We start from the raw sequence: 9,800 nt of genomic DNA on the forward strand, positions 1-9,800 counted from the left end.
GCGAAATTTGTTGAGGTCGGTTGCTGCAAGGCGAGTACCTGCGCATCATTAAACAAAACGTTAGTCTCACTCACTCTCTTTTGTATTTGTGAAAAATTATCTTTGTTCAAGCGCTTGATTTCTCTCTTTAGCTCTTTTTGCTTAACACTCAAAAGATGAAGAGAGTGGATCTCATTTTCTGTGCAGATCCAAGCTTCTGCAACCAGGGCGAGGAAATCAGGGTGGGATGTTAGGTAGTTGAAGAATTTGAATGGTTTGGTACCAGCAAGGGGAAGGGGGAAGTCGAGGGTGATACAGCAGGGAGTGTGGTCTGAGATATCAGGTGGGAGGAAGCGGGCTAGGCTACGGGGGAAGGAATCAAGCCAGGCTTCATTTATGAGCGCTCTATCAAGTTTCTTGGCAATAGGGTCTTCAGGGCATTTATTGGACCACGAGAATCTGGCGCCATGATATCGGAGGTCTCTGATTTCTAGTTGGCTTAGACAGGAGTTGAAGACAGACATGGGTGGGGTGATAGTTGATACTGAGGGGTCTGAGTGCTCTGCGGGATGAGTTATTTCATTAAAATCTCCTCCTACTAGCCATGGATGATCAGTAAGGCAAAGGGAGGATTGGATATTCAGTAGATCAATCCACAAGTCGTTTCTCTCTTCAGCTGTGTTAGCGGCATAGACAGCCGTTACATAAAGAGTTTTCGTAGCAAGGTTATCGACTTGGAAGGTCATAGTTTGCCTAGACTGGTGGAGGATGGTTACATTGAGGTGGGGTTTCCAGATGAGGATGATACGCCCGTCCGGGTCAGACAGGTGATTTGAAGCATAGGACCAGTTAGGACACAGGGAGTTCATAATGGAGGACAGAGAAGGTTCTTTAATATGGGTTTCTAAGACAGCTCCGATACTAATATGGTGAGTAGAAAGCCACCTCCTAAAATTATTATGTTTATCCGATGTATTTATACCTCTAACATTCCACAAAAATAGGTTTTCTGACATTTAAAATTTTTATTGGGTTGGGTTCACTCCTACAAGAAGGAGAGATCCCTCTACAGGGAGAGTGGGAGGTGGCAGCAATTCAGGGTCAAGACAAGCAAAGGGGTTGACGGACAGAGGGAATTTGGATTCAGTGGTAAAGTGGGGGAGAAGATTTTTGGGGGACCTGGTTTTAACAGGCCTAGGGTGATGAACGGCAGGAAGGGCTAGGAGATGGGTGATTTTTGCAGGGTGAGGAATGGGGTTATCATTGTTGAAAGGTACGGAAGTAGAATCAGAGGATGGCGGAGAAAAGGGGTGGAGGCCATTTGGGTCAAAAGGGGAAGGAGCACGGGGAGATGAGGGAGATCTAGGTGAAGAGGGAGGGGAGATTATGGATCCATCAGGGTCCAAGGAGATTGGATCAGAGAATTGATCGGAGTTGGGAGAGGGCTCAACAGCATGGTTTGAGGGAGGAGAAGGGCCCAAATCTACAGGAGCTTCGCAAGCAGAGTCACCAGCAGGAAGTACTTGTTCCAGACGGGGGCCAGGAGGAACCTCTGAAGGAGAAGCCCGAGGTATTTTTTCTGGTGCCTTTTCCACAAGTTCAACCATAGGAGAAGCAGTGCTGGTATGGTCTGAAGGTGCTTGTGGGGGAGCTGGTTTTGCAGAAGCATTGAAATTATTTTTTGATTTCCAGTCTGCAGAGGGACAGTGGGATATTAGATGGCCCAGTTGTTCACAACATGAGCAGAGGGGTGGGACCCAAGGGTACTCGATGGTGACAGTAACCACTTCTCCATTGTCTCTTTCAATCTCCCCGCAAGTCGGTAAGGGTTTCGAGCAGTCAACTCTGCATTTAATATGAGCCACGTTGATGTTTGTCATTCTCCTGGTAAACTCATCTACTTCCATAGGGTGGCCTAACAGATCTCCAACTCTCCCTAGTCCTTCTTGAGTATAGAGATCGAAGGGGATGCCTTTGAAATGCGCCCAGAGTGGCATGGATGTGAACACAGGAGGCTGCATTGCGACTGAATCTGACCATTGCGCAACATAGAAGAGGACATTGCCTATATGCCAGAACTCTTGCTCAACAATCTTTTTCCTAATTGTTGAGTTGGGGATTCTTACCAACATGGATCTAGATTCCGGTCGGAGATGGATTTCAAGCTTCATTCCTCTACCCCAGATATGTGTCAACACACTCTGAATATGACTGAAAGATGGAGTCTTTCCTAGGAAGACACCTAAGATGAAGTCCTGATGAAGATCTGCTCCTTTTTTAAAGACTGAATCAGGAATTTTTATCCTAGGTATACCTTCTGGAGTGAAAGTGGGGTTCGAGACTTTTTTAAGGGTTTTATCTGTAGATTTTTGGAGATTTTTGGCCCAGTTTTCAGGAAGAGGAGGGGGAGAAGTGTTGGGTTGCTGGTTAGAGGTATTTGGTAGAGGGCTAGGCGGTGGCTGGCTTAGGGGAGGAAAGGAGGACAGGTCTGAGGGGTCTAAGGGGTTGAAAGCTGGGGCTTCTCCCATAGTGGTATCTTTATCTTCAGGGTTAGTGACTGGTTGCACAATTTCTAGTGGAGAGACTCCATGAGTCTCAGATTCACCTAGAATAGTAATTGGTGTTTGCTCGACAGCAAGGGTAACGGAGGGAGTTGAAATTGACAGAGCAGTAGTTGGAGAAGATAGATCTACCAATGGAGAAGATAGATCTACCAATGCTGAGGGGGAGTTGAAATTGACAGAGCACGTAATAACACATAATTTGTTGTTATTACGTGCTTTATGTAAACATTAATGCGTTCTTTTGTCTCTTTCTATCTCTTTGGTCTTTTCCACAAGAGAAGACAGAGAGGATTCAAGAAATTACAGGCGTTGAGAGAAAGAAAATATAGTTGTATGTATTTAGACCAATTAGAGATATTGTGATAACTATGAGACGTCCACATGTTTTTTTTAAAAGAAAAATCTATCAACTTTTAGAGATGTTGTTTGTGTATGTATCTTAATAGATTTAGAAATTTATAATTTTATTTAGATTCGAATCGATATAGATTTTTCAATTTAATACTGAAAAATCCTATATGATTTTCAAAAAAGAATATATATATATATATATATAAACGAGTAACACTTTTTAGTGACTTAAGTTCATATTTTACAATGTATTTCAACTCTTTTATTCTTTAGTTGTAAGTTTATAAGTCGTTCTCAATACAGTATTCCGTGGTACTTAGTCAAAGCGCCGTGTATTTGATGTTAACAGAGAATCTAATGGAAAATGACTTGTTAATATTTTTCCATGTTCTAAAATACGCTCTCCGCGCCCGTGTAGTCGCCGGAAAAACGTGAAACGGGCAGTGACCGCCGCGATTTGGCATGAATCGCTCAGTGAATCGGAAAAAAAATTCAAGTTCATTGTTTTATAGATTTGCAACTTGATATCATATTTTAAATTATAGATTTCTGTTATTTAGACCAAAACTTACAAGATTAGCATGAAACAAGGCTGAAATCGCAAAAAGAAAAACAAAAAAACGGCTACAGTTTCAGAGGAAGAAGGTAGAAGACAAGGACAATTCTGTCATTTACTATTTTAACCTAATTCCTAGAAAAATAGAGAAATGGGACACAGGACAACTCGAATCCGGGTTGTGACAAAGAAATAAGGTAGCTACAACCACTAGACCACGGTACAATTACATTAGTATTGAACATATTTAAATATATAACCCTTATATCTATATAAAGCCCTAAAATAACTCCCCGATTAATCCCCGTATAATTTCCGATTAATTGATTACGCGCTAGGCGCTGCTCGACCGCACGCGTTACGCCTAGCGTAGTTTCAAACATGGATATTTTTTATGAAACATAGGCAAACACTCGAATTAAGTATGAGTGCGTATGACCGAGCTATAAACATTAATTAAGTTGATTGTTCTAAAAAAACATTAATTAAATTGAGATTTGTATAAATAAATAAAGGAGAGGAGTGAGCTTCTTTCACGGCCGCGCATTGCATGCCTAATGGCTAATGAAATGGGACGTTCTCTTCGAAGACGCGTTTTTCTCTTGCACTACTACTCTTACTCATTTTCTTTTCCCCTAGGCATTTTCTATCTTTCTTCTCGCTTTGTTTAAATTCCTTTTTTTCAAACGCCAAAATAAATAATGTAATGATTTATAGATTATTACATTTTTATTTAGGCCAGAGAAAGAAAATATGAATCAAATGTGATTTTGTGCGATATTTCATGTAAAATTACGTTGGCATGATCACTTTTCATATGGGCACATTTTTTATCACACAGGAGTTTGTGTCTTGCAAGCAAATACTTCTTTTTTAGAGAAAATTCCCCAAAGTGTCAAATTGTATTTGAAGTTTTGAACACTCCTCTTCAAAGATTCTTTAAGTTTTTCATTAAAGCACTATTAAGTGGTGACAGAGAGATGTTTAAAAATGAGTTGGGTCTAGAAGCAATTAATAGCTATTAACAAAGAGAAGAGAAAGGTAATAAATAATTTAAATAAATTGTTGGTAATATTTTTTGTCGTATAAACATATTTCACGAGTTACACAACTTTTTTTTTTTGACCGAGTAGTCTTGACCTAGTGGTAAAAGACTCACAGTTGTGAGTAACGCTCTGGATTCGATTCTCTTGGCCACCCGAACGCCATAAGTGGTAAGAAAATGTAGATTTTGCGGGTTTCGTAGTGATTAGTCTTTAGGCCTAGAAAGCATTTGGGATCACACTACGTTTATCAAAAAAATATTTTTGTTATAAAAATCTGATTAGCATTGATTCATTTAAATGCTTTTATTTAGAAATAAAGTGACTATTGTATATTTTAGCTGGCAAAAGCTTGTAGTTATAGTGAAACATATAACTTGTGGAGTGTGTCTTTTATATAAAAATAATTTATTTTAACATCAACACTATTTCTAAATAATTAACATTATTACCAACTAAAATCAATAACATACATTATTTCTGATAAAATTTCTACCTATATTTTTTTGCGATAAATAAAATTCATTGGAAAACATCATAGTATTTTAACGAAAACTTCATAAAACATGTCTTTCTAAATTTAAAACAATTATCAAATCATTTCGTATGTTATTCTACTCATGTAATGAAGGTGTTTTAGTAATGTATTAGTGATGGCTGCTCAAATGGTAGATGATTCAGTGACAAATGTTTTATATGATGTGGTAATTGACTCAACATAACTCATCATTTGACTTCTTCAAAGGGATATACTGACTACAACTTAAGAATATGGATATGTAATTTTTTAAATAATTGAGTTAAAATATATGTGTGCGCAATTTATTAGCTTTAGACACATCGTTTTGAGTTACATAGAAGCATGAATATGTCAATATCTCGACTATTATATATACTTCATTGGGCTTTAATATTCTTTGTCAGAACCTAATGTTTTATCTTCTTAGCAAAGTCTCAAGCTCAAGAGAAATGCAGAAGTAGGAAACAGTTCGAGACAGAGGGAGGGAGACTGGGAGAGAGAGATGAAAACTCTAACAAAAAAAAATTAGGTCGATAGAGAAAAGGAACAAGATCTTTAAATAATTAATTATAGAGCTATATAAACTGTAAAATGACACTTTACACTATAGTTTGTCAAGTTTTAACTTACCATCTTCCTCTTACCAAGAATTATAAATAACTGTAAGCTAATAACCTCCTATTAATCCACCAACAATGATAATTCCAGTATCCATATAACCAATACATCTAAAACATACGTACAAGTAACATCTCTTACTGGTCGATAACATAGTAGAGATATTACATGCATATGTACCATCAATTCGTTTGTACTGGAAACGAAATTGTATTTTGTTTAAACTCTCAACTATCTTCATACTAAAGACATTACTATCAAACCACACTTACTGTGGCAAAATAGACATAACTACAACCTTTCTCTACTAAAATCAAGGCTAAGTGTGTCCTTGACGATGAGAAACAATCCAATGAATACCACAAGCATGATCCCTGATAACATGATCCCTTCTTCCACCTCTACAGGAAGCTTCCTCCCTTTTTCTAACCGCTTCCAACACTATCAACGCCAATGTTCCACCGTCAGGAGCAGGCAACGCCAAGATAATGATCACGGCGAGGTTGACATTCAGCAACGCTGCAAACTGGTAAAGCCCGTCGATGTTTGATCTCGCCACTTCTCCACTGCAATGATCGCCACAGGACCTGATACTTGACTTGCCGTGTGAGAGACGTTAAAGAAAGTTTGCTTCAGACCGTCCAAGACATTAGAATACAGCTCCATGAACTCCTTCCCCGCGAACCTAAACGTTTCAGGTATGTTCCTCGGTCTCACCTTAGTGATTCTTACATTTGGAGACAACTGAACACCGATATTCCCTGTCCCATCAAAGTTCTTATCCGGTGTAACCCTAATATCGAAATCTTGATTCCATCTTTCGATTCTAAACAAGACATCACTCTTAGGGTTTCTTTTAACAACGTCAACAACCTTAGAGACGGCGTCAGGGCCTGTCTTAGAGAGATTAGTGCCGTCAACAGCTATGATTACGTCACCAGCAAGCAACCCATCACAGGCAAACCAACTGATAACACTTGGACAAAAATTATAACGTAAGCAAAGATCACGTTGGCGATGATTCCAGCTGAAACTACAATCGATCTATCTAAAACCGGTCTGTTCTTGAGAAGATTCTCATCGTCGGTAGAGATCATTATACCAACGAACCCACCTAAAGGGAAAGCCCTAAGAGAGTACTCAACGTTCTTGAAGTCGAACTTAGCTAGAATCGGACCAAACCCTATTGCGAGATGTTGAATAGCATGGTTTCGTGAGAAGTGAAGATGGTTTTGGGGGTGTGCGGTGAAGTGGTGTGATTAGAGCCATTGATAGAGCCAGCAGAGTAAGATAATGAGTAAAACAGAGTCGTGCTTAGGCTCTCTGTGTGTATGTGGATGGTGATTTAATAGAACTCAAAACAATAAATCTCTCATCAAGTTTCTCTTTTTAACGTTGTTATATAATGGGCCTTGCTAAAAATACATAATAGCATCAGTGGAACTGATGTTTTTGGGCTTTAGTAGCCGGATATATATGAGGTTAGATGACCACGAAACCTAATGTTTTTTTTGTGCAAACCGATTTTCATTTAATCAAAGAAAATTTAAGCCCACAAGGCCTGTTCAGAAACATAATCGGTTCTAACATTAGCGGATCTTGGAATACAACTAAACTTGATTGTCTTAAATAAGAACTAGAGAAGGTAGATATCACAAAGAACGCCAAAGATCTCTAGCTCATCTCGTATATGTTAATCGTGTTGATGAGAACCTGAAAGTCAGAAAACATTGAGATGGAGTTGATTCCGCAATCAAGGGCAAAGTTCATGGCTGTAAGCATAACCAAAATTAATAGTTCTATTATATATGTTTAACATTTTTTTAAAAATTATAAACTCTAAATTAGTCTGTACTGTATTTAAATTTTGAAGTTTTAGACTATAATTTATGTATATATTGTTAAAAATTTCCTTAAAATTTTTATTTTTATATTCGGACCCTGTTCGACCGCTCCACATGCACGTACTATTAAACGGCCCTGGTCAGCCACCATTCATTCTTTAGCATCAGAGATCGTTTTCTGGAGTCTCTTCAGGCGTGAAATTCCGTTTCTGGAAAACGAAACCTAATGTTTATTTTTATATTTCAATGAAATATATATGCATGTAATATAAGACAGTTGTCCATTGGACTTATTTAATATTCCTAGTGGACATAATTACTATCTTATATTTTTCGTTATTCCTACAACGTCTAAAAACCTGGTTTGCGGATGCGAGTGGTTGCGGTTTTAAACGTTATTAAGAGATTTGTATGCCTGGCACAACGGTTAGAAATTTGTGCGTTTGCGGGATATTAATGACTGGTTAACTACCAAATGCACTGATGGTTAAATAATAAATTAACAATATTTACATTTTCTATAATTATAAAAATATTTTAATTCATGTTATTATAATAAATATAAATTTCTATTTATAAAATTATATTATTATTTTTTAAAATAAAATATAGAATTTTTTTAAAACTGTATAAGATAAATTAGAATACAATATATATTTTGGTATTTCTATTATTTTAATTAAAAAATTTAACTTAAATATTATTTTTATATTTATATAGTTTTTTGAAAAAAAAATTGTTTTATCCTCCCGCAACCGCAAACGATAGCTTAAACCAGTTTTGAATTTTAGAATCTTAAAGCGGTTTAAAGCGATTTATAACGTTCTCTCTGATTGTTACAAAACACCAATAACCGCTACCAAACTCAAAAACTGCGTTTGTGGGTGGTAACGGGAAACCAATTATGCCCTTGAACTATAAAACCAGCATACCATCATAAGACTAAATGTACGGAAGATCTGAATTCGATCTAATGAAAAATATAGATAAGCGTTGCCAAGAATATTATACTCATTCCATTTTAGATTATATATCATTCTAGATTTTTGACACCAATTAAAAAATAGTTATATGTTCAATCTTGCTTTTTTTTTTTATAAAAAGTCTCATTTAAACATTTTTTGTTATATAAAGAACATCATTTTAGAATTTAAATTTAAATATTAATAACAAAATGTATTAATTTTATTAATAATTTTATTTATATCAAATACTATTATTTATATGTGTTATTAATAAAAACATAAATATATTTAAATCAGTTTTAATTTGTGTGAAAATTGTCGGAGCGAAAATCTTTAATGAAACAAAAGAAGTAGAATTATGATGTTTTATTTTTCTTAATTTATGTAAGGATAAAAAGATAAACTAATGATATAGTTTGTATTAAAATCTTAAAATAATACCTATTTTGTAACAAAAAATTTACGCTATAATAGTTAATATGAAATGATGGAACTAGGCATGGGTGTTCAGAGGGCCTGTCGAATTCGGTTCAGTTGATTCAGAATTTTCGATTTTGGTAATAAGATAAACTAATGATATAATTTGTATTAAAATCTATAATAATAGTTAATATGAAACGACATAACTAGGCATGTGTGTTCAGGGGCCTGTCGAATTCGGTTCGGTTGATTCAGATTTTTGGGTTTTGGTAATATTCTCAAAAATCCTATTGGGTTTGATTTGGTTTCTTCCGGATTTGATTCAGATCGGATTATAACCAATGTCTGAAATCGTCCATGAATAGGTTTTTAAAAAATAAAGAAAATGACAAATATACTCAAAATATAAAACTTATTCATAAATATATTTAAAAACTAGTTAAACTACCCAAACTAACTTAAAGATATTCTAAATAACAAATAAAACTAATAATCTTTAGCATATACAAGAACATTAACATATTTAATATTTTTGGATATTTTCGAATCATATTTTGGATTTTGGTTCAGTTAAAATTGTACCTAAACTCTAACGTATCAAGCTCTTAAGTCTCATCCAGATAATTTTGAATAACAATTCAGATCAGATTTGTTTTTTGGTTCAGGTCAAAGTAGAGACTTTAACTTGGGGTAAAAATGCTCAGGTCTAGAAGAAACTAGATAATAGTTATTGATCAGAGAGTCACAGTGGTGAAGAGAAGCATATCAGAGGCTTGACGCTATGTCTTGACCGTAGAATTGGAAAAAGCGTCCTCATTTTAAGAACCTTTGTTTATGGAATTCTACAAAAATTATGGACCATACAAATATTTATACCTATATAATATAAACATACATATATATATACATAATACATATTTTAATAGCTCCAATGAGAAGA

General features: G+C 35.7%; 1 pseudogene; it reads right to left on the minus strand.

Annotated features, from left to right (window-relative positions):
- Positions 1-5,922: 5,922 nt before the first annotated feature.
- LOC106450113 lies at positions 5,923-6,839 on the minus strand (annotated as a pseudogene).
- Between the last annotated feature and the right edge of the window lie 2,961 nt (positions 6,840-9,800).

This window comes from Brassica napus, chromosome A4 (assembly GCF_020379485.1).
Source record: "Brassica napus cultivar Da-Ae chromosome A4, Da-Ae, whole genome shotgun sequence".
Taxonomy (NCBI): Eukaryota; Viridiplantae; Streptophyta; class Magnoliopsida; order Brassicales; family Brassicaceae; genus Brassica; species Brassica napus.